The 25,395-nt window shown below is 37.7% G+C and overlaps 1 long non-coding RNA gene across 2 annotated transcripts in view; it reads left to right on the top strand.

Annotated features, from left to right (window-relative positions):
• The first annotated feature begins 4,980 nt into the window (after positions 1-4,980).
• The window catches only part of LOC108518933 (uncharacterized), a 26,271-nt gene continuing 5,856 nt past the window's right edge, over positions 4,981-25,395 (top strand). The window contains exons 1-4 of one of the 2 annotated variants that reach the window (XR_001882487.1): positions 4,981-5,074; positions 9,478-9,535; positions 16,227-16,364; positions 23,708-23,885. This is a non-coding gene — a long non-coding RNA (uncharacterized LOC108518933). The remainder of the gene's footprint in view (positions 5,075-9,477; positions 9,536-16,226; positions 16,365-23,707; positions 23,886-25,395) is intronic. The other variant, XR_001882488.1, reaches the window with a different exon arrangement.

Raw genomic sequence — 25,395 nt, 5'->3', positions numbered from 1 at the left:
AGGAGAAAGTAGTGGTGATGTAGTTGGAATGCTATAGTAGGAGAAGCTACTAGATAGCTTTTTATTTATTAGAATGGGGAAATCAGGCATTTTAAGTCTGCATAGATTACCTTTGGCGATCAGGTATTAATCATAAACATTCATAAGAATATGAGAGAAATAAGGGATATCATCTCTTTAGCTCTTCAGATACTCTGGGCTCTGTGTTTGCAGACTGGAATATATGAAATATATGAAGAACTGAAATAGCACATCCATATTATTTGATTCATGCCCTGCATCCAAGTCACCTTACTTTTCTTTGTTTACTTAATGTTTATTCTTTGCAAAAGGTTTGATTTCATCAGGCAGGTTTGTCACTGTCCTATACAATTGCTTTTGTTGGAATGAAATTAGCACCAAGTCATTTCAGATATATCTGACCTCTGTTTTGTCTATCCCTACCTAGTTAAATTTAGTTCACTTATGGCTTCAATTACTTGTGGATAGGGAAGCAAAATTGTTTTCTTTCAGAAGTGTCATAAGCCTTATGTTAAACTTTGTTAAAGAGTTAATTAAGTCTATTTTCTTTGAAAAAAAAAGGCAGTCTTAGTTGTGGTAATCTCCTGAGCCCCATAAGATTTGCCTATAGTGGGTCAAGTACAAGGATATTGTAAAGCGAAAGTGGAGAGTCAGTAGAGAGAGAGAGAGTGAGCACATGTTCAGAGCAGGTGGATGACTGAGAGAACAATAGCTAAGAGGACGCAAGAAGTGATGGGATCAACCTCTCTAATGAGCGAGGTGGCTGGAGCTCACATCTTGTTGAGAGTGCAGATGCTGTGGAAGCAAGTCTCTGAGATGGCCCAAATGATTTCCACATCTCAGTACTAACGCCCTAGTGTAGCCCCCAGTGAAATTACATGAATGTCAATCTGTGTGACCAGTAGTATGTGGTAGAAGTTGTAGTATATTATTTCCATGATTAGTTTATAAAATGCTGTAGCATCCCTCTTAGGTGTACTCTCTCTGTCATCACTTTGTTAGGACAGGCATGCTAGTGCTTCTTCCTCTTCTTATAAGGACACTAGTCATACTGGATTAGGCTTTACTTTTATAGCCCATTTCAACCTCAGTTACATTTTTAAAGGCTGTATCTCAAAAAATATTCATGTTGGAAGTTAGGGCTTCAGTATAAGTTTTTGAGGGGATACAATTCAGTCCATAACACTCTGGAGACATCCAGCTACCATTTCATGAGAATACTCAGACAACCTAGGGAGAGGCCTACATTGTGAAAACCAGAGGTCAATAGTCCAACCGACAGCCACATGAGAGAGCTTGGAAGAAGCTCCCTCTGCCCTGCCAAGGCTTCACCTAACTGCAGTCCCAGTTGATAGTCTGACTGCAACGCCATGGTAGACCCTGTCTATCCATGTCCAATGCGATCCAACTAAGCCAGTCCTGGATTTCTGTCCTTGAAACGCTATGCAATGAATGCTTATTGTTTTAATCTTCTAAGTTTTGGGGTAATTTGTTGCATTGAAACAGATAACTGATACCAATGGGTATGGGAAAAAGTAGATACATAGATGAGATTAATATTGGTTAACTAACGCTAATTGGTCCCGGATTTTCCATAAATTAGAGGATAGTGATTTTAGCAGAAGGATTAGACCTGAATGATGAGTTTGGAGTTAGCATAATGAAAAAGAGCAGCAAAACAGAAGAGTAGAAAAAGATCCCTGTGGGTCCAGCTGATGTTGCCGACCATACTTCTGAGTTGTCCAGCCACCTACATGTAGAGTCGGGGTTTTGCACCTTAGATGTGGTAGAAGGCAGAGAATACAAGGGGATTGAGGATATTGATGAAAAAGAACTACAATCCACCATGGATACTCAGCTTAACTTTTGCTGAAGATTCCTCCACAGTTGGCCATGAACACATCTTGTGCATGCCTGCTTCACTTTGACACAGGGGTATAGGCTCATCTGGATACTTGCCTCCTCTTGAGGGTAGAATCTTACTTTTTGTTCTGGTCTCTGTCATCCTGGGCTTATCACTGCTTCCTGAACTCCCATTCTAACAGCACTCTCAACAATCCTGTGAGGTCTGAAGTCATGGACTGTTTTCCTAAGCTGAAGCTCAGGAAGACTAAGTGATTAATCCAGACTCCCACAGCTAGCCAGTGGCAGAGCCAGGCCCAAGACTTGGAACTTCTGGCTCCTTGTCTTATACCATGGTTTTAAAATTTCTTGTTTAGATTTTATTTATTCTCACCATAGAAGACCAGACCCAACAGGTACATTGGGAGCAGGCCACTGAAAGATGAGCAAATTGAGCTGCTTTTAGGATTTGTGCATCCTAATATCATAAAATATTTTTCTAACATTTTGGGTTTGGCATAGCACATTGTGCCAACATTCCTTTCCTTTCATTTTTAAACCCACATGTATTTTCAGGGAAATTAATCTCATATGTTTCTGATTCATTTACTGTATAACTCATCAAAATATTGTTTTATAACAGTTCTTGGCAGTTCATGAAACCATTTAAAATATAGACTTTTCCCCTCTTGCTACCATAGAAGCCATGTTTTACCAAGAGTACAGGACAAATTAACTCTGAAGGGTTTTCCGGATAACCTTTACATGAACACTTAAAGACTCCATCAGGTTTTCTGTGACCATCTAGAATGCAAGTCAACACATATCCATTGAACATGAACTATGTATGTGTCAAATGTGTTGGGATCTAGAAGTATAAAGATAAACGAAAGGTGGCCCTGGGTTTTCAACGCCTGCAGTGATGGAGTTAGAGAATGGTAACAGTCAAAAATATTTGTTAAGCACTTCAACTGTTCTTGCTACTGGGGTAAACCCTTTAAAAACATCTCATGCAATCCTCACAACCACTATATGTGTTGCTGTCCCTATTTTACATATAAGGAAACTGACACTTGGGGAGTTTATCAAGTCAAATCCTACAGTTGGTTGACAGTGGAACCAGGATACAATCTCTGGCAGTTTGGTTGTAGAGTTTAGTCTTAAGCTGTAATATAGATTAAGAAAGGAAGACCAGAGAGGCTGAGCTTCATGCCTAATTTGTTGGAGTTGGAGACGGAACTTCAGTGAGTTTCATTACCATTAATGACACATAATTTACTTCTCTTTAAACTTTAATTTTGACCACAAGCTTATTTCCTTCTGAGTTCTGTGTTTGTATTGGAGGAATTCTTAGGTAAAGATCATGATCATGCAATAAGAAGTCCTGCTCATGCCTTGTGCATGGCTTACCTGACATGTCCGCTCCATAATCATGTGAGTAAATCATCCTTCTCATGTAATGAGTCCCTCTAAGAAAAACTCTGTTATGTGCACACTTTATGGAACAATCACAATGTATTCTCTCTAAATTAATTTCTGTATAAAAACATTATTTATATTGATATTATACTAAGAAGATTTTTAATGTTTTCATGTATTTTGAATATTTCTATATGCCAGACATTGCTAAATGCTTTCTTTAAATTACTCAGTTTTATCCTCACAAGAGCCCCCATGAGGTACATAATGTTAGTCCCTCATTTTTCAGAGGAACTGAGGGACAGAGCAGTGAAGTAACCATTAAGAAGCAATAGTCTCTCATATTCGGTGGCATGGGATTTGCAAGTGAACTAATGATAAAGCATGATTAGGAATAATCTGGCTACTTATGGTATGGAATTATGCATCTTTAATATATTGGAGCTTTATGAAATTATAAATATTTGAGATGAAAAAGACCTACCTTAGGGAGCTGATCCTTCCCAATGGCCAATCTGAGAACTAGTAGTATAAAATAAGAAGAATTGTATATATATGTGTGTGTGTGTGTGTGTGTGTGTATGTATATATGTATGTATAATTTACTAAAATTTATAAGATTTATATATATGTATGTGTGTATACATGTATGTGTATATATATATATAGTCTGATGATCAATAATAATTAAATAAACACTAATCCAAGATCTAGTACATTAACAAAGCCTTTCCATGCACCTGTGGGTCCCTGTCCTGACTCAACTCCGTGGTGACCAAGACCAGGTAATCATTGTGTTTATCCTCGTTCTTCCTTTTTCATAAAATAATCTAATGCCATATATATATATGCCATATATATATATGCCATATATATATATGCCATATATAATATATATATATATTATAAACAATGTGTTGTCTAATGTCACTTATTTTAAGCTTTTATAAATGGTAGATATTCTGTATATTCTTCAGTGACTTCTTTACTCAAGATTATATTTCCAAGAATAAACTATGTTTTGTGCAAAGAGTTATATTTCAGTCATTTCCACTGTCTTATAATATTTTAATTAGAGAATATATATTACATATATATATAATTTGCCATCTTTATTATTAGTAATGGTCATGGTCATTAGGATTTTCTCTTTTCTTTGTATTTTGTTATCAACTTTAAAAAATATGCTAATTATTGTAAAAGACTTTGTTGCTTGAGGGCAAGAGTTTCTCTTACTAATACGATTTATATCTGCTGCTTATGCAAATGTCCACAAATGTAAAATAATGCTAAATCATTTTTCAAACTAAACTTGTTATTTTAATTTGCACTCCCAGTAGAAGAGTATAAAGGTTTCTTAATTCTGTAGCTATGTGAACTATTATTTACTTTTTGTCAATTTGGTTGCTGTACAGTCTTAATTTTTATTTCCTTCTGATACTATTGAAGTTGGACATCTTTTCAATCTTATTGGGCATTTCTGTTTTAGTCAAGATCTAATGAAAAATACAAAACTGACTTCAAGTGTTTAAGCAGAGGATATTATTGTAGAGCATTGGTTACATAGGCAATGGAGTTGCCAAGAGTTGAACAAGAGATTCACAACATCATAAAGCACTGTCACCCCTAGGCTGCCTGGCAAACAAAGGCAGGAAGTCTTGTCATCAGCACCAATGACCTGGGGCCTCTTCAGCTGGCTGGCTTGAGAATATCTGGCTTAATGTTGAGTCTTGGGTTCAGCTCTCTCATTTGTCCTAAGGACAGAAGAAACCTAAGGGACAGTGAGAAAGTGGTGAGTTCAATAGTTTGGAGGTCTAGTGAGGGTAGAGAACTGACAGGAGAGTCACTAGAGCAAGGACACCCAAGAATGGAAATGGGGATCAGAAAATTCAATATTTAAATGAAAGATTTTGAATGAAGTACAGGTCCTGGTGATACCATTGTGCTTATGACCCATGGAAGTGAATTTGTAAAGTCACGTGGAAAGAAAAGTCACTGGAGATGAGGAAAGTGACTAACGAAGAGGTGAACATGGCCACTGTGTTGTACAACTCTAGGGGGAGCCCTTCACATAGTCAGCCTGACCCTGTTTAGGCTAAGACACAAAGGACCTCTCCCACATACACACAAGTATGTGAAAGTAGAAATGTTTCCTTTTTTTGTCTTATTCAACACTGTATCCCTAGCAACTAGAACATGGTCTGTCAACAGGTACTCAATGAACTTTTGTGGGATGACTGAATTAAGGCTGATGTCAGTGGCAATGAGAGCAAGATAATTAAATTCACAGCTAAAAGCTTTAATAAATGAAGGAAGTTGACTTGGAGGTCAGTAGATGACAGCAACAAATTGGCAGTGATGAAGATAAAACAGAATGGCCTGACCTTTATAAGCAATGGGAGTTCCTTTGCTTTTGGTGGGTGTGAGGTGGATAATGACCTAGAAGCTGTAATGACAAGCCAGCCCTCTCCTAAGACACATGAGATGTGAGATAAAAGATGGTTCACTTGAAAACACTATAGGACAAATGAACTCAGAAGGAGTCAGGTAGATTTTTAGATAAGATGGTAGAGTAAATCTTCTGGGAGGAGACCAAGGATCAAGTAGAATTTGCTGATTATAGACAGGTAGTTCCAAGGCACCATGGACAGCAATAGGAGAGTGGATATGTTGGTCAGAGTCTGGACAGAAAAACAAATTTGACTCAGGTGGTTCAATTTAGAGATTTTTTAATGACGGAAGACCATTTAGCCATGTGTAGGCAGGGTTAAGGAAATCGGCAAGAAAAGTGAAGGCATCCTGAGACTAGCAATGATTGACAGCCATTACTATCCCTGAGTCTAAAGTGGCAAGGACAGGAAACTGTGAAAAGCCTGGTGAGAGCTGGAATCATAGAGAAAGAAATGCCTAAGGGAACAGAGGTATAGAGCCACTGCCTGGACCACATCAGAGAGCCAGGGAGGAAGCAGTGGAGAATAAGGCCCCCCCTCCATTCTTTCTACCTAACCCATGATTTCCTGCTTGGATCTTTCAATAGCTGTACTCACCTGCAACTTAGAGGGCGGGGAGCCTGGAAACTGCCATTCATAGGAGTTTGCTTCTAGGGCAAAAGTAGGGCAGATAAGGGCAAAGCATGCATTTGAGGTGGTGGTGGTGGGAGAATATAGACTAACCAGCAGAGGGAAAAGAAGGAGGACTGAGTAAGAGGAATGATAAATAAAGAACACTAGAGATCAGAGTCTGGCTGGTAATAAGGGGCTGAGTTAAAGTTGAGTGGGGAATGAGATGGTTTGGAGTATGCACTAAATATCCTAGAGAGGGTGCAAGCACTTGCCCTCCTTGCTTTAATAAAATCTAGCTCACTCTGAGGAGTCTACCTTTTACTTCATGTCTTTGTGATGTGTTCACTGGGAGCTCTTGCTTTCTTAAGTAATCATTAGAAACATGTGCTCTAGTGGAGGCTTTGGAGCTGGGACATGGTCATGTTCTACCATTCCTGGACAAGAACAGAAATGGACAAGGGCAGGGCCATGCTGATTAGAGACAGATGCTCCAAATTGCTCCAATTGCTTCCCAATTGTACCTCCAGGGTGCTACAGAAACCCTGCAATATAATTCCACCTGGAAATAACACAAGCCATTTGGCCCAGCTAAGCATGATCACTTCGTAAGTCTTTTCTGTGTCAAAGACTTTCTTTTGTTGACCATCACAATGCCTTCTTCAATCTATCATCCCCTCCTAAGTAAAATGTGTCATTTAATATGTCCCAGATTACCACCTATTTCATGCAGATTTCCTGTTAAAATTCCCAAATAGAAGTGGACCTGTGTTGGGTTGCTTTTAATTAGGATCTTGTCTTTAATTAATTAAATTGAAAATTAAGTAACTGATTATTGGAGATCCTATAATGAGAAGAGCACACTGTAGAATGTAGAAGACCCAAGTTCTGCTCTAGAAAGCTAGGGATCTGTGTATGTGTCTACACAATGACCTTTGTGTAAAAGAGATTATTACCTTGGCAAGAAGAGAAATGTCAAGGCACTTAGGATGATGGTGTCATTGGGGAAAGGGCGTAACATTTAATATTATTCACTGATAGTTTCCATTCCAAAGGCTTACATTTGAACTTGGAATTTCCTCATCTGTAAGAGGAAAGTAATACTACCTATAATGCTTAGGACTATAGTTCCACTTTCTCTTAGCAGCCCTACCTCATTAAGGGACATTTGGTAATATGTTAGGTGTTTTGTGTTTTTATCAATGATGAGGGATGATGCTGGCATGAAGTGTTTGGGGAAAGCATTAGGCAACATCCCTCAATGTGAGTACAGTCCTGTCCAATGAAGGATTGTTTCATCCAAAATGCTAATAATACTCCCATTGTGAGGCACTACATCAATTACATACAAGCAAGAGGTTTTTCTGTCTCCTGGTTCTGTGTTTTTCAGCCAGCAGTTGCTTCTCCCTATTCATGATCTATGCTCCCACCCTCACTTCTCCTGTGGGTCCCTGGTCACTTTTCTGCTGGCTGTAGTTCCTATTGATGGTGTGAGGGATATAGTCTGACCTTTGGAGTTGGATCTATTTGAGTAAAATTTCCAACTCTGCTACTCCTTGGCTGTATGCTTTTGACAAAATCTAACTGTTCTTAATTTTAAAACACTTCTTCAAACAAGATATTTAAGTGCATCTTCTTAGTCTTGTATCCTTTTGGGGCTCTAGCAGAGTATGCGCAAATTTAAAATAATTTCTGACTCACAGAGGTCTTATGAAAATTAAAGAGATGATATCTGCAAAGAGCTTTATCTAGAATATGACACATAGAAGGCATTGAATAGATGATAACTGTTGTTTCCTGTCTGCAGAGTGAATGTATCTGGTATTTCATGCCACTGTGAGAAACTCAACAGTTAGGCTCCAGAATATCTACTAGATCCTAGCAACAATTTGAAAAAGTTTGGCAGCCAAAGGAGGCAAATATAAGTTAAATTTTATAAATCTGAATAGTGAAATCATTTTAGAGGCAGCTGAAGGTTAAGAGGCTGAATTGAGGAGGAAATGTTGTTCTATCTGAATGCATTCACCTAATCATGCACACTTTAGGATAATGCCAGGTTGTATTCTCCTGAATAGAGGATTTTATGTCTAATATCCACCACTTGCTTGCAGAGAATGGTATCCTATGTAATAGTTCCACTATGCTATCTGACCCTTGCTGAAAGCTCTAAAGATGGAGCATTCAGGCTTTATTTTGAACTTCCTAGATCGAGAAAACTTTGCCAAGCTCAAAATGTTGTTGTAGCATATTTGAGTGTGGATTTTAACAAAGTACAACTCTTCGGAAATAATTGACCAGCACTAAAACGTTCACTCTTCAAGTTAGACTTTTGTCATTCTTGAAGCAGGAAATGGTTCTCTGCAAATATTTAGAAATGCTGTGGAAACTCTGAAGTTCACAGCCATGGCAACCCTCAGGATTGCAGGCTGTAAAAGGCATCATGCCTTCCTTAACATAATTATTTAATTTCCAAATATTTGTCATAAGTGAAAATACGGGGGCCGTCTTAGAAGAGGCAAGCTCTTCCAGTCCATTTTCAGAAGGCCCTGGTTGGCCTCTGACCCCTGCAGTCCTATAAACAGCAGCAGAAATTCCCTTTCCACTTAAACTGCATCTGCTAGGCAAGGTTTCAATAAAGCAGCAATTCATGAAAAGGCTTCCCCCTTACTGCAAGTGTCAAAGTTCTCCTTGTTTAAGCTAACTGTTGGCAAAATGTGCCTGTCCTCAGCTGTGAACTTTGCCTCATTGCTTCATTGACAAAAATAGACTTCACATCCAATTGTAGTATGTACGAAAGCTCTACATGTATATGAAGATGATGTGAACTGGAATAGAATGAAAAATAGTATACATTTTATAGGTTCCTGAAATGAATCTGGTCACATATAATCAATTTTATCTGAAAGTCCTTGAAAAGTTGTATTTGCCTCTGTTTACTTGAGTAAATACACAAAGATGAATATACCAAAAAAATGCCAAAAAAAAAAAAAGTATACAAAGAAAAGCCATTTGTCTTGGAATAAGGAATTTTGGTTTTAACATCCACCTTTGCTTCTTTGTTGGCTAGCATTTTATTGATAAACTGCATAGGTTAAGGATAACTTCTCTTTTTTTCTTTTTCACTCTGTCATTGAAGAGAGACACAGTAGAGCCATTTAAGTTGGAGAAGACAGAGGGAGCAGAAAACAACACAGGTGAGAAAGAACTCATTTTATGAGAAAGCTAATTATTTTAATTTGTAATTATACTAAGTTTCAGGTCCCTATGGAGTGTTTTTGAGGAAGTTGGATATGGTCATGTGACTTTCAAACAGGAAATGAAGTTTGGGTATTATTAACATTTAGATGAGAGTTGAGGTCTGGGTATCGACGTAGTCGCTGAGGTTGGGTTCTTTTTTATTGAGAAGAAAAAAGGGCTAAGGCTAGCACCTTAGCTTAAGAAGTGATGAAAGCAGAACAGCCAGTCAGGAAGGCTTACCAAGACCAGGTTCCCTGATGGGTGGAGAACTGGGAAAGCCTTGTCAAGGGAGACATTCAAGGAGGAATGAATTATACCTGTTGGATGCATCTGAGGAGTCCAGTGAGGTGAGCAGTTCAGTGAGCAGTTTTAGTGAGGGTGGAAACCAGGCTGCAGTAGGGTGAGGAATGAAGTCATTTAGCCCAGAGAGAAGAAGGATTTTGGCTTCCTTCAAACAGTTTATAACTTCTTGTGGAAACTAGCTCTCATCTCTTTACCTTTACAAGACAAAATAATGAGCAATGCAAGGTCAGTTTGGGTTATATTTAAGTAGATATGCCTAGCAGTTAAAATTACTAAAGAAGTAAAGTAGCAGCCTTAGAAATTGGTAAGGTCCCATCACAGGGGTCATTTTGGGAGAAAATCAACAGAGAAACGGAACATAGAGATGGTTCATTGCATTCTACCTCTCTGATTCTGTGAGTCCATCCTTAAACCATCGAAGAGCAGGGGTGGTTCACTGTCCTTGCAACCTTAGGTAGCCAGCAGCTTATACCCTTGTCCATCCTTCCCAGGCGACAGAGGCCTGTAAGATTGATTATTATCTTTTCCTGTAATGTCCAATATCAGTGGGACAGAGTTCACTGGGAAGGCCTTGTGGTGAGCTGTTGAGTGTTGAGCTCAGACATGAGAAAGCCCAGGACTGTCTCAAACTTTGCCAGGACTCACCAGGGGATCCTCCGAGCATCTCTAACCTCATTTTGCTGCTGCTTTGGGAGAAGACCCTTGGCATTTTTGTATGTCTGTGCTGCGTCACTAGTTGATTAAAAGAAAAATAAACACCACTGGGTTGGAAGTCCGCCTTTTACTTGGGACAAGACTACATATAGCTTCTGGGTTTTTCAGTGGGTATTTCAGAGGTGGCTAATCATTGTGCAGAGATTTTTCAGGTTGTGACAGCTTCTCTTAGTAGGCATTGCAAACATACAAATTAGATGTTCTGACAGCAAAAAAAAAAAAAAAAAAGTCTAAAACTCCAATTCAAAGGACCAAAGAAGCAGAAGCTCATGCAGACAAAAGTGGAGAGACAGCCAAAATAAGAACTTAAGGGACTATGAGCACCAAAAAATTATGAAGTCCCATTCGCCTTCCTTTGTATGAAACTCATAAACAGTTCAAAGACATACAATAATTTTAAGAACATCAAATAAAGTTTTATTTTATAATGATAATGATTCTTATATTTTTTAAAAAATATTCAAAATCTTTAAATAATGGTATTCATGCAAGGTTTGCTTGTACCTATTGTCGAAACTATCCATGTGTCTATGTGTGCATAGCACATGCTTGTAAGTTTGGAGACTAAAAATGTAACAGCAGCTTTAATAACAAGGAATTATATATCTTTCACAATTAATCAATTGATCTAAACTTAAGTACTTGAAGTTTAGATGGAGGGCTATAGATGTGAAAAAGACAGTTAACATCACTGCCTCAAAAGACTCCCCATCATTTTCTCTTTAAGTGACTTTATTTTTTTGATGTATACAACATATAAGCATATAAGAAAAGATTTCCACTTATTCCTTCCTTGAGTTGCTGAGTCTTATTCTTTTGAAATAATTTTAAAATATTAAATTTAGGAGACTGCAATTATATTTCTGATGGCTATTTCAAATAAAATCAACTCATTAGTGTATAAAAAAATCTGGTAAGTAAAGAGTTTCAGAAAATAACTTATTTAATGTAGAAAAACTTTGATGTTCATGTGGGAAAAATACTCAATTTTCCATGAGTCTCCAAGTTTGCCAATACTATCAAAGCTCATAATGTCAACCAAGACATTCAGCAAAAATTGGCTGGGTGCAGTGGCTCATACCTGTAATCCCGGCACTTTAGGAGGCTGAGGTAGGCAGATCATTTGAGGTCAGGAGTTCGAGACCAGCCTGGCCAACATGGCAAAACCCCATCTCTACTAAAAACATAAAAATTAGCTGGCCCTGGTAGCACATGCTTGTAATCCTAGCTACTAGAGAGGTTGAGGCAGGAGAATTGCTTGAACACAGGGGGCAGAGGTTGCAGTGAGCCAAGATCATGCCACTACACTCCAGCCTGGGTGACAGAGCAAGACTCCATCTCAAAAAAAAAAAAAAAAAAGACATTTAGCAAAATAAATAGATAAATGGAAAAATGTATATGTACATATTTATACTTATGTATATTTATGTACTTGTATGTGTACAGGAATAAACTTTTTGGAGAGCAATGAACCTTAAGTAAACTGTGGACATCAGTTAACCCTTCTAATACTTTTGCTATGAACAGAATGTTGTTACCACCCCAAAATTTATATGTTGATGTCCTAATCTCCAAAGTATTTGAAGGTGAGGACGTTGAAAATAATTAGATCATGAGAGTGAAGACTTTATGAATGGGATCAGTAAACTTATGAGAAGAGACATGACAGAGATAATCTCTCTCAGCCATGTGAAGATACAGCATGAAGACAACTGTCTTCAAACCAGAAAGATAACCTTCACCAGGCATTTAATCTGCTGGCACCTTGGACTTGCACTTCTCAGTCTCCAGAACTGTGAAAAATGAATGTTGCTTAAGCCAGCTAGTTTATGCTATTTGTAATAGCAGCATGAGCAGACTAAGACAATAATTGGTACTGAGAGTAGAGGTGCTACTATAACAAACATTTAAAAATGTAGAAGTAGCTTAGGAACTAGGTAGAGTCTTGAATTGCATGCTATAAAAAGCTGATATTGCCACGATGAGACTTTTAAAAGCAATTTGAGTGAGGGCTCAGTAAAGAAAGAGGAAAGCTGTAGAGAAAGTTTCACATAAATAACCGTGTCTAGAATGTTGGCAGAAATATCAATAGTAAGGACCATTCTGGTGAGGTGTTAGATGGAAATGCAGAATGAATTACTGGACAATAGAGAAAAGGTGATCCTTGTTGTAAGGTGGTAAAGAAATTGGCTAAATTATGTTTATATTCTAGTGTTTTGTGGAAGGTAGAAGTTGTAACCGACGAAATTGGACATTTAGCTGAGGAGCTTTTCAAGTGTGGTGTTGAAGGAGCTGCTTGGGCCCTTGTGACTGCTCATAGTAAAATGAGAGAAGGGATAAATAAATTGAGGACAAAACTGTTATGCAAAAATATTCCAAAACTGAAAGATTTGGAAACTTCTTAGCTTGTCTATGTTATACAAAAATGAGAAAGTATGTTTGGAAGAGAACACCAAGGACATGGTGGGTCAACCATTTGATAAGGAGATTGTGTGGGTGTGATCAAAGCACTAGTCAGTCACCCAAGCAGAACACTGCCAGTTTAAATGAAAGAGAACTGAGATGAGACAGGATGGAGGAAGAGAATCAGACATCTTTGATTTTTACAGGAAGGGACTATAGAGTTATTTGACCATGACTGTGCACTGTTCTTCAAAACAAAAGACAAACAGCCATCAAGGTGATTAATAAATCATCAGTTACCTCCTTGATTTCAAAAGAGAAAGCCATCGTCTTGATTTCAGCAGGCCAGACAGCTTCCACAAAAAGCCTTGGGGTGAGGCCACCCAGAGTCATGAGTGTGGGACACCCCATCCCTCACTGGGCAAAGCCCTGGGAATCAGACCCCTACCTCCAGAGATGTAGAGCAGAACCTCTGCCACAGTGGGTCTGAAAGGCAGAAAACAGAGCCAAGAAAATTTGTTCTTCAGCCTTAAAATACAATGTTTGCCATGCTAGGTTTTGAACTAGCTTGAGACCTCTTTTCTATTTATCTTTCTTTCCTATTTATCATTTTTGAAATGGGGATGTATATCCTACACTTGTCCTGCCATTGTATTCTGGAAACACATGACTGGTTTGGTTTCATAGGTTCGCAAATGGAGAAGAATTTTGTCTCAGGGTGAATCAAACCTCAAGTGTCACCTTTATCTGACTTAGATGATATTTACATGAGACTGTGGACTTCAGACCAGAATTGGTGCTAAAATGAGTTAAGACCCTTGGGACTGTTGAGATTGAATGAATGTATTTTGCATGTAAGAAGAAGATAAATGTTGGGTGGACTTGGGACAGAATGCTATGGATTAAATGTTTGTGTCCCTCTCCAATTCATATGTTAAAGTCCTAATCTCCATTGTGATGGTATTTGGAGGTCCTTTGGGAGCAAGCTAATCAGATCATGAGAGTAGAACTCTCATAAATGGGATTAATGCCCTTGTAAGAAGAGACATAGAGAGATGCTGTCTCTCTCAGTCACTTGAGGATACAGCAAGAAGGCAACCATCTTCACAAAATGAGGAGGGCCTTCCCAACACATTGAATTTGCAGGCACATTGATTTTGCATTTCCCAGCCTTCCGAACTGGGATAAATCAATTCAACCAATGTTAAAACAGAAGATATTCAAGAGAACTTTACTCAGTAAGATGTAGAAGACCATTGTGCTGTAAGCTGTGAGACACCAGGGACTAATTCTGCTTTGTTGCTCTTTGCATCCCTGTCTTTGAGCAGAGCTGGCATGTAGCTCTCACTCAATAAATATTTGTTGAATAACTATGTTGATTAATTGGTTAGTTATGCCAGTTTTAAAAGAATTGTGTGGAGTTGTGTAGTAAATCCTCATTAGTTACTGAGTATCTGAAAGTAAGATGCTAAGAAGTAGGGCAAGGACTAGAATTACAGTGATCCTGGCAGCCAAAACCCAGAGGCTCAGAAACTAGCAAGGGTGAAGTGTCACTGTCACATGGAAACAAAAGGAAATATGTATTTTTGTGTGTCTAGTATTTGAGTCATTTGGAAAGCTATGGTATGGACGACACAGCCTGGTAATCTGATCACCAACCACCCTTTTAGCGTCATATCCAAGTATCTTACAAACTACTATTGTGAGCTGCTAGAAATGTTTGTAGGAATGTCGGTTTCAGATTGATCATTGTGGTGCTAGAAATAGTAGAGAAGTGAAGAAAGCATTGATAGAACATAAAGGAACTTGGCTTCTGAACACCTGTGTGTGCTATCATTCTTCCTAGGCTGGCGGGGGCTCGGATTTATCCTGGCTATGCAGTTGAGACATCTGCTTCTATCATGAGGGATGCAAATATTAAAGCTAGAAGCATCATCTCTACCAAAAGTTCATGAGATCTTAAAGAAACACAGGAAAGTGTCAAGTTTGTGAAGAGTGATATTGGTACTGAAAAACAAAGACAACATTAAGGGAGAGCTAACTATCCCTTCACCTTTCTAATCCCTTTGTTGGGGACACTATTCCTTCACTACTCTGCTTGGTGAGTTACTCTTGAAGATGCTGCTCACATGTCCTACATGGAGTTTACCCCAGTTCCTCAGTTCGAACTAATTTCTTTTTCCTCTCCATTTTGGAGAGAGGTTTATATTTTCTTTTAGCAAAACAATTAGGGAAGTTTCTGATATGGCATCTATCATACAAATATTTTATGTGCTCTCAAAGTCACATGTTACATAAAGAAGCCATCCAGTCAACCCTGGTGAATTTACAAGTCAGTGGATCAAAATACTATTGTCTTGGTCATCCAGACATTTATAATCATTTTTGATGTTTTCTTTCTCAACTGCATGACTCATATTTGATGAACCGAATCAAATTGGAACCAAAGTTGTGTGTATACTGAATAACAATGATACATACAGTCCTTTATGATCTGCTGCTAGGAGGTGTGTCGGGTTGCATCTCAAGAATTTATCATTCAACATTGATTTAAACAGGTACTTACTGAGCACCTACTATGTGCTGAACATAAATCATGAAGAGAACACAGTATAATTACTGGCCTTGAGTCTTTAAAAAATTTAGGAATAAATGATTCTTTTGGAATATATCAAAAGAAATGCTAGCGGGGTGTTTAACTTTGAGGAAGAGTAATATTTTTAATGGATATAATTTGAACATGTAAATGTTAGACTGGTGGTAAAAAGAAATTCTATTATTTGATAACTCTGTGAGAAAAGTCTTGAATACCATAAAAACCAGGAAATAAGCAGAGGATAGAAATAAATTCGATTTAGCTCTAACATAAAAACAAAGCATGGATGCCCTTGAGTCTTCCACATCTCTCCGCCTAACACTCTACTGAGTTTTAACTTATATTTCTTGAATTCTCTAGGGCATTGACAGGAAATAATATATATTTTCAGAAATGTTTCTCAAGTGCAGATGAATAAATTTTTTTAAAGTTTATCATGCTCGCCATCATTTTGAAACTCATGCTTGGCTTTCAGAAGACAAGCAAAGAATAACACAAGACAACTCAAGATGACAGAGTAAAAAGTGATCCGACCTGATTGCTTGGCCAGTGGCTAAATTCAGCCTAATAGCCACATATTAGGAAATACTTAAGCGCTTTCTTTTCACTTCCCTTTTCTCTATTTCATGTAGACTCAACAGCCCCAGTTGATAGCGTCATGGAGGTGCTGACAGGTGCCCAGCGGTGGTGCAGTGTGATTAATTCAATGTGCTGTTGCAATTAGCCCATCAAAGTCATTGGGAGATCAGTGTTTCTCCCGCTGTCACGAGGTAAAAATGAGCTGCCTTGTCAGTCCTTCTCTGGCTAGGGCCCACTATAGGTGTGGGGATGTTACAAAGCAAATGGTCACTGTGTCTGTAAGCAATGAGGGTAAACAGGCCCCTCAAACAGGTCTCTGCTTGTGAAATTGAGTGCATGTTAAGCTAAGCTGCCCCGTACTTGACTTGGAGCAAAGCTCGCTTTCCTGTGTACATTCATTTTATTTTATGGTGATGTAAAAACAACTCTGTGGTGCTGGCTGCAGTGGGAAAATCAACAACAATGCTATAGAGCAACCTGCAACCAAAAACAGCTGAAGAAAAGAGAAAACACCAGGAGAAAAACATGGAAGCAGATCTTCCAATCACCTCCGCAAGCAATGGCCATGTCAACATTGAGAATAATTGATTCTGACAGAGAGGAAAGTAGTAATTGGAAAGAAACTTGTTTGAATAACAGCTTAAATGTTTCTTTCCTTGCTCTCCAGATTACATGCACTGTAAAGCCAGATTTCTTTCTCCTGGTTAGTTCACAGAGGACATTCTGTATCCAGGGGGCTTGTGAAAAGAAAGAAAAAAAAAAAAAAAAACTTGTGAATTTGCCGCTTTCTGGATGACTGTTGGGTTTGGAGTTCAGGCTCACATAGACAATTTATTGATGCTTAATCCCAAATCTTATCTGTTGCAAACATCCCTTATAGGCTATTTTTAAGATATTGAGAGGCTGAATAGTGTCTAAGTCATAGCGTTTCATTCACTCAACTGGCTAACAAAACTAAAGTTAGAGCTTTTTCACAATCTGGCTCCTTTACATCAGTATCCAGTTACAGTGAGGGGACTATCATTGCAGTTTTCCAGGTGATATTACTCAGGATTTTTTAGAGAAATGTAAGCAATAGGAGATAGCTATCTATCATCTATCTATCTATCTGTGTGTCCATCTATCTATCTATCTCTATTTATTTAGATTTATTATAAGGTATTAGCTCACACAAATATGGAGGTTGAGAAGTCTCCTATTCTGCCATGTACAAACTGGAGATCCAGGGATACCAGTGCTGCAATTCAAAGGCCTGAGAGCTGGAAAGACAATGGTGAAGATTCTAGTCCGAGTTAGGCCCATGAACCAGGGAATGTCAAAAGCAGGAAGAGATTGATGTCTTAGCTCAAGCTATCAGGCAGAGGCGGGACAAATACAACCTTTCTCTGCCTTTTCATTCTATTTGTGTCCTTAGTAAATCAGATTCTGCCCATTCTAGTTGGGAAGGGCCTTCTGCTTTACTCTGTCCACCAAATAAAATGCTAATCTCTTCTGGAGAACATCCTCACTAACACCCAGAAATAATGTTTAACTAGATATATGGGCACCCTGTGGCCCAATTCACATATAAACATCACTATCACACAGGTGAAAGTCCACATTTCACAGTGAAGCATGTTGGCCCTTTATGATCTGCCTTGTTGACTACTACTGTAGTTTCTCCACTCTGTGCCTCTACTTTACCAAACATCTGTAGGACTTACATGATCTGGCCACTTCTCCTCTCTTTGATCATCTCTCTTTCCACCTCATCCTCCACTTACAATCTCTAGCCATGTGGGCCTTTGACCTATGTCTTCCAGGTCAGTTCCAGTCTCTGAATGTTTTCTCTCACTGCTCCCTTTGGCCCAAGTGTTCAGCTCCCTTGTCTTCACATGGCCAAATCCTTCCCAACATTTGATTTGGCTATCATGGCCAGAAGACACATTCTATGATGATGCTCCCGTCTCCCAAATAAAATAGTTCTGCTGGAACTATACCATTTAGCTCATTTTATTTTTTATATTGCATATTTGGTTTCTAAAAATACCTTTATCTTTCATTTGTTTATTATCTATGCTGCCCCTCCTCCACAGCCACATGAAATCTTCATGTCAGCAGGGACTTTCATCTATTATTGACTCTTGTATTGCATGCATGCTGGGAGCTCAGTAGACATGTGAACAACAGGTTCTCCAGACAAAATGGGTTTTTCCATGCTTCCTTTCCTTTGTCAAGTCAGTGTTTCTCCCTCCACGTAGTCAACTTGTTCAGTCAGTCCTTTATCCTGCTTCAAAGAGCAGCTCACATATTCTCTTTTACTGGAGCCTTTCTTCACATGGTGGAGCAAGGTGTTTCTTCTACATTTGCCTGGTCCCATTCATTATAGCAATTAGCATGTTGCATTCCATGTGTTTATGGATATAGCTTGGCTTGGAAATGCAAGTTTTCTGAAGTCAGGAATTGTGTCTGTTTCTATAAACTAACAAGGTTAGTGCGGTGAATATATATAGAAAGATGTTTTAAAAATGAGTAAATTCATAGTCATTGCCTCAGCTGACAAGACTTCAAAACTATGGCATCTTTTTGAGGCTCTCTTTTGTTCAGAGAGTCCATGATTTTGGTTTTTTCCTCATGTTCTGTCTGTCAGATGTATTCTCATTATTTAAAGCAAAAGCATAGTTTGGAAGCCCATAAACCGACCAAGTACAATAGTTTCCGAACTCATTTTTTTGGTCTAATTTTCCCTTTCCTCTAGTATCCTAAGTGAGAAAAATTCTCAATTTCTTATCACTGGTGCTATCCTTTAATTCTCAAATAAGAGAGAAGAAATTCTTAATCTGATTGGTTAAATTAGCAAAAACTCTTTCAGCCTTCCTCTAATACATCTCAACGTTCTCTGCCACTCTGTCTTACTCTCTGTCTCTGCTTCTCTGAAATGGAGAAGTGGCAGAATGAATGGACTCTGGAACTTCCCATAATTCTTCTCTCCTTGCTGTAGGCCAAAGTAAGATCCCAAGGGTTAGCTGTGATGGGGGCTAGGTGAGCAGAGGTTTGGCTTTAGACTTGAGCTTCAGCTTCAGGTGCCTAAAGAATTTTCAGCAGAGCTCTGTAATGGGTTATCCGTTGTTGCTGATTTCACTATTAATAAAGTAGTGTTTGAAATCTGTGTTTCTATTACCCTTGTATGTATAATAAGTGACTTTTGTATATTCTTCATATATTTTTGAAGGAAAGAACTCCTGCTATATTCATCTTTATTTCTAGCAGATTACACACTAGGCCATTAACATGTTTATTGAATTTGACCAAAGGAGAAGACCTAAGTAACTTTTTCCCTATCTTAGGAGCACAATGATGGGCATCTGATAGATGCTTAGTATCTGTTGAGTGAATGGATGGATTGATCAATACTTTCTGATTCTTCCTGAATTGCTAAATTAACTCTATTTCCATCTCTGCTCCCCTGATCAGTCTGTTCTGGAGAACTGTGGTCTCTGCAGATACACTCTTTAAAACTACCAGACAGGCCCAAGTGCTTGCCTGTGAGGATTGAGTATCCACTTGAATCTTATCATTTTACTGAAAATCTGTAACACCTTCTGTCTGGCTCATCTGAAACTGAAGACATCTGACTTCACATCTAGCAGCTGATAATTTGAGGATGGTTTTTAAATTTATATGAGAACCAGACAAAGCAACATTCAAAACTTCTTCTTAAGGGTGGATGATTAATGGTCAAAAATTAGGAAAAACTCGTTACTAACAAGTTGGACTAAGCAAAATCACTTCTGACATATCCAAGACATCCTAGCCAGCAGGAGTGATATTCGAGGAGATGAGTGATTTCAACACCAAATGACATCATTTTTGGCATGTTGTGGTAATGTCCAAAAGACATCATTCTTGCCTTTTAAAATATCTTGGTAAGAAATAAAAATGCAAGATGACTGAGGTGATTTTCTACGTGTACATATCTGAGCAAGTGGGAAGAACAAAAACACTCTTTGGGCAATCTTTCCTGCCCGTTAGAAATTAGTTCAAATTATGTTTTGATATACTCTCAGCTCCAATCAAAGTGCTTTTAGACACGGTACTTTGGAGCTAAAATGAAAATACAACCAGCTTTGCTTTGGATTCTTCAATGTGCAAGGTATTTGTACATTTATTATCTCACCACGTTCTCATAGGCACACTGCAATTTCAGAGGAGCAAAGGGACATCCCTAATATCACATAACTAAGCAGTGAGTGACAAAATTAGGACTTGAATGCAGATTTCTTTTGTTTTTGCCCCAAATCTAGTGCTCTTGGAACAATAAGTCATTGCCTTGGAGGTCATTCTTGCAATTCTCCTTTTTATAGATAAAAAATTAAGGTTCAAAGAAGACAAATGCCTTCCTGATGCTCTCACAAGTGGTACGCATATTGATTCCATAGAGATTCAGTTTGCAAACCTCGAAGAAGGGTTCAGTTCCTGTTTACCAAATACTTGTATATGGGCTCCTCTTATAAAGTTTCAGCACTCCTATAAAAATGCAGAATTTGCAAAGAAACAAACAAAAAAAAAAAGCACCAGAAAGTGGGATTCATTTGTCTTGGAATATCAACAGAATACTTCCTGAGTCTATGGGACAAACAGGAATATGAAATGTTTTTGTTACCTGGTACATCAAAAGTGACTTATTTGATTCTGCATACTGTTATCATAAACATTTTACACTAATCTTAGTTTGCAGAGCTTTCATAACAAAATATCACAGACTGGATGTCGTAAACAATAGGAATTTATTTTCTCATACTTCTGGAAGCTAGAAGTTCCAGATCAAGATGAGTTGTTTTTTTTCTGAAGGCTGTGAAGGAAAGATCTGTTCTAAGCCTCTCTCCTTGGCTTATTGAGAGCCATCTTCTCTATCTTCACATAATTATTCCACTGTGTATGTCTGTGTTTACATGTCCTTTCCTTATAAAGACAGCACTCATATTGGATTAGGATCTACCCTTATGACCTCATTTTAGTTTAATTATCAGTTTAAAGACCTTCTCTCCAAATATGGTCATATTATGAAATGCTAGGGGATAGGACTACAATATATAAAGTCAGTGCAATAGCACAATTTTCTCCATAACATACACATAGATGCACACAGTTAAACCTCAATAGAGAGATGTTTTCAGAGCTAGTTATTTAGAAAGTATAACTTTGAGGGGTAGAGTTGGGGATGGTTAATGGGTAAAAAAGAATAATTAGAAAGAATGAATAAGACCTAGTACTTGATAGCACAACAGGGTGACTATAGTCAGTAATAACTTAATTATTTATCTTAAAATAACTAAAATAATATAATTGGTTTGTTTGTAACGCAAAAGATAAATGCTTAAGAGGATGGATACTCCATTTCCATGATGTGATTATTACCCATTGCATACCTGCATCAAAATGTCCCATGTGTCTCATAAATACATACAGCTACTATTTACCCACAAAAATTGAAAGTTAAAAAATAGAAAGTATAACTTTGATTTTCCCAAGCACAATATGTACTACTGGAAATCTTTAAGCTCTTCATCTTGATTCTTTTCATGAGTCAAGATTTTGCAAGGAAAAGAAGTAGAAGTAGAACAAAAAGGAAAATATATAAGAAATTGTAGATTTCATCTTATACATACCAGGTGGTCAAGAAGAGAACTGGGTGTGGAATTATGCAGCCTGGGCTGGTGTTGATCTCTGTTACTTGGCAGCTAGATCCTGAGCACCCTGCAAGCTTGCCATTTTTTCTTTCTTCTGGAAAATAGTATCTTGACACAACATGGCCATTGTAAGAATTAAGTGAGTACACTTTGTATACACTATAGAAAAGTTAGAATTTTAAAGATGGGCACCTTTTCTTAGTGGCAAACTTAAAGCACAAACATAGTATTTTAAAGAAATGAAAGCAAACCTGCTCAGTTCAAAGAGGCAGTGAAGAGTGTACCTGGAAGACGGTGCTGAAATCCCTCACCAAGCCCCCACCTCTACTAACTGAAGTTTTTTAGGATCTTTGGGGCTACTACTGAGCATATTTTTAAAATAATTGCTTTAGGGTCCTAGACAAGTGCTAGTTACATTTTATTGTGATCTTTTGTTTTCGTTTTATTTATATTTTTCACCACTCTTCTCCCTTATTATTACTTTTTATTGTTTCTTGGGCCACCTGAGGTAGAATCGCTTATTGTTTTCAGTTTTTAAATGTGAGGAAGCTAAAATCCTGAGTGGTTAAGTAACTGCCTGATATCCTGTCGCCTGGCATTTCTTAAAATGATCTATAGTGGGATCATTTTTTTTTTAATTTTCAATTTTCATGAACTGATGCATTTGTAAAACACAGTAAACGTGAATTACTAGACAAAGAAGGCCTATAAAAAACAAGCCCAATTTTTTATTAGCTTCAACAGACAGAAAATAATTCTGTTGAATTTCTATAAAGGTTTCTATAAGTCTACTCTCATTGCATATGGTTAAACTGTATGTGACCCATGGTTTGAGTAGCACTGCTGCAAAAATAAATAAATAAATAAATAAATAAATAAATAAATAAATAAATAAACAAACAAACAAACAAACTTGATATGCCAGTGCTCAAATACATGTCTTGTATTTGGGTCAGTATTCTTCTACTTTACACCATCACCTTTTCAATCTAAATGTTGTGAGCCCCAATTTATATATCTATGAAATGCACATATTAACTCAACTCTTGTGTACCTCACAGGATTTTAAAGACATTTAGAAGACATACAGTGGAACTTTGAAAGCTTTAAAAAGCAAAAGTGTATGAATAGTTTTGGCCTGAAAATTTTGTCTTAAAACTGATATAAGCTGATATAAGCAATGTTGCTAAAGAACACTTAGACTTTACACACTACACTGTCCTGGTGAAGTATCTCAACTAAACTATTTGCAATATACACCCCTTGTGAGAGATATAATTGATTATCTATATGTTGAGTTTTTAGCTACATATAGGATGATCTATGTCCAGTTTGCCTGGGGAATTCCTGGTCTATGTCTGTTGTCTCAGCTAATTATTGTGCATCTTTTTCCTCTTAAAACTCTTCACTCCAGCCTGGGTGACAGAGCGAGGCTCCGTCTCAAAAAAAAAAAAAAAAAAAAAACTCTTAGTTTGGGCAAAGAAATTATATGGTCATCCAGTCAGATGATAGATGCTGCAAAATTTTATGTTATTAGTAATAGAACGGGTGCTTTGATGGCTTTTAGCCATTGATTTTAGAAGTAATCAGATGCCTACAATAATTTCCTTACTGAAATAGTATCAGGTTGAAAACAAACAAACAAAAATTGATCTATGCTTTATGAAATTAAAGCCAGATTTTAAAATAAATATTTAGACAAAGGAGATTAATAAAGAGGATAGAGAAAGAGACTAAGACTTCAAAAGAGAAAAGAGGTGAAATCTCTAAGAACTTGTGATGAGTGAATTGCTTTTGGTCAGTTCAAAATCTACGTTTGGTTGTTTTGTCTATTTTCTTCTATTTCATTTCCACTTAATATTCAGGTGAACCCAACTTGTCTCAGCTTTAAAAAAAGGAAGAAAAATATATTTCGGGGCCCTCCCATGCTTGAAAAGAAGGTGAAAAGGGAGAGCTGGTACCCACCAGGGGAACCCGGTGATGTCCCGTCATGCAGAGGGAATTCAGGGAGAAGACTCCTGGGAGAAAGCTAACCTGAGTAGGGTGAGTCAAGGCTTCCACTAACCTGGGGGCTCTGGCATTTACCGTATCTTGCCAGATGATGTAATGAACTCTGAATTGTCTCCTGGCTTCTTCCATTCTTCTCCCTTTGAACCCATCTGCTACAAAATCATCACATGGATCTCAGGTTATGTCAATCTTCTACTTAAAGCCTGTCAATGATTCCCACATTTTCCTAAGATTTATCCAAATACCTTAACACGCTAAATTAGTCCATCCCAAATTTGGTCAATTCCTTTGTTTCCAGCCTTAAGAGCTCTTCCTTTTCTGATTTCCTCTTCACATTTTATCAATAACTATACAAAATCTCCATGTAAACAGATCAAAAGCAGTCAAATATTAGCATCTCATATGGTTCAACCTATTAGAAAAACAGATGGCTTTGAAGATTTTGAAAAGGGCCATTGATGTGTCACCTGCCCCTGTCACTTGCATCTATTCATGTGGTTCTTTCAGAATTCATTCACCCCATAAATATTTATTAGGTGCCTCGTGTGGCAGGGTCTCTTCTAAGAGTTGGGAAGGCAGTGACAAATATGATACATAGAGTCCCTGAGATTTTACATTCCTGTGGGTGAATAGTCAATAAACACATGAGTATTTATGTACCATAATATCAGGTAGGTGATAAGAGCTACTAAGAGAAATGGAGGAGGGTGAGGCAATGGAGGCTGATGGAAAAGGAAGAACAAGTTGTAGTTCTGTGCCTGGAATACCCTTTCTTCCACCTTAATTCCTCAGCTTTGTTAGATCTTCAACATTCTGCTGAGGCCTTGCCTTTTTCATGGGCAGAGCACCCCTGCCCCACCCTGACACACCCAGACACAGTAGATCCTTCCTTTGGAGGCTAATGTCATGATGCCCTCTAGTTATTATGTATGGATTTGGATTTAGACATATGCTGTGTCTGAAAGTCTCAGTTTATTCCTCTGTACAATCAAGATAATAAAACTGGTTTTGCTTCATGAGGTTTCTGTGAGCTTCAAATGAATGAAAGCACTTTGAAAATTACAAATATTGCTAATTTTAAAGTATTATACAAATTTAATCAGCTATTAATATCATCATCTTGCTACAATGATCAACTGATGATGATTTCAAGAGCAGCAAGGTCATCTGAGCTATCAAGATGCTTTTAACTAAATGATCCAAAAGTATTGTGCATGTGCTATGTGGCAGTTTGTGTTCTATGTATCGGACACAAAAGCACATTTCCTTCATGAAGTTCACTTGCAGTTTATTTGGATAAAAAACAATTTTAAAATATACAGACTATTATAGTAGACATTGCTAAATGCTATGCATGATATTTTCTAAACTCAATTTGGCTTTCTCTAAGCCTTCCTCTCACATTAGTAATAATACGTAAGTTTTTTCCTCCAATTAAATCTGTATGGAACCATCAAGTATTAAATTATATGGCCTCAGGAGATATAAACATAAGTAGTTTAAGACCAAAAAAAAAAAAAAAAAAAAAAAAAAAAAAAAAAAA

The sequence above is a fragment of the Rhinopithecus bieti genome, unplaced genomic scaffold (assembly GCF_001698545.2).
Source record: "Rhinopithecus bieti isolate Rb0 unplaced genomic scaffold, ASM169854v2 scaffold_2474, whole genome shotgun sequence".
In the NCBI taxonomy this organism is placed as follows: domain Eukaryota; kingdom Metazoa; phylum Chordata; class Mammalia; order Primates; family Cercopithecidae; genus Rhinopithecus; species Rhinopithecus bieti.
This window is presented reverse-complemented; position numbering and strand designations above follow the sequence as displayed.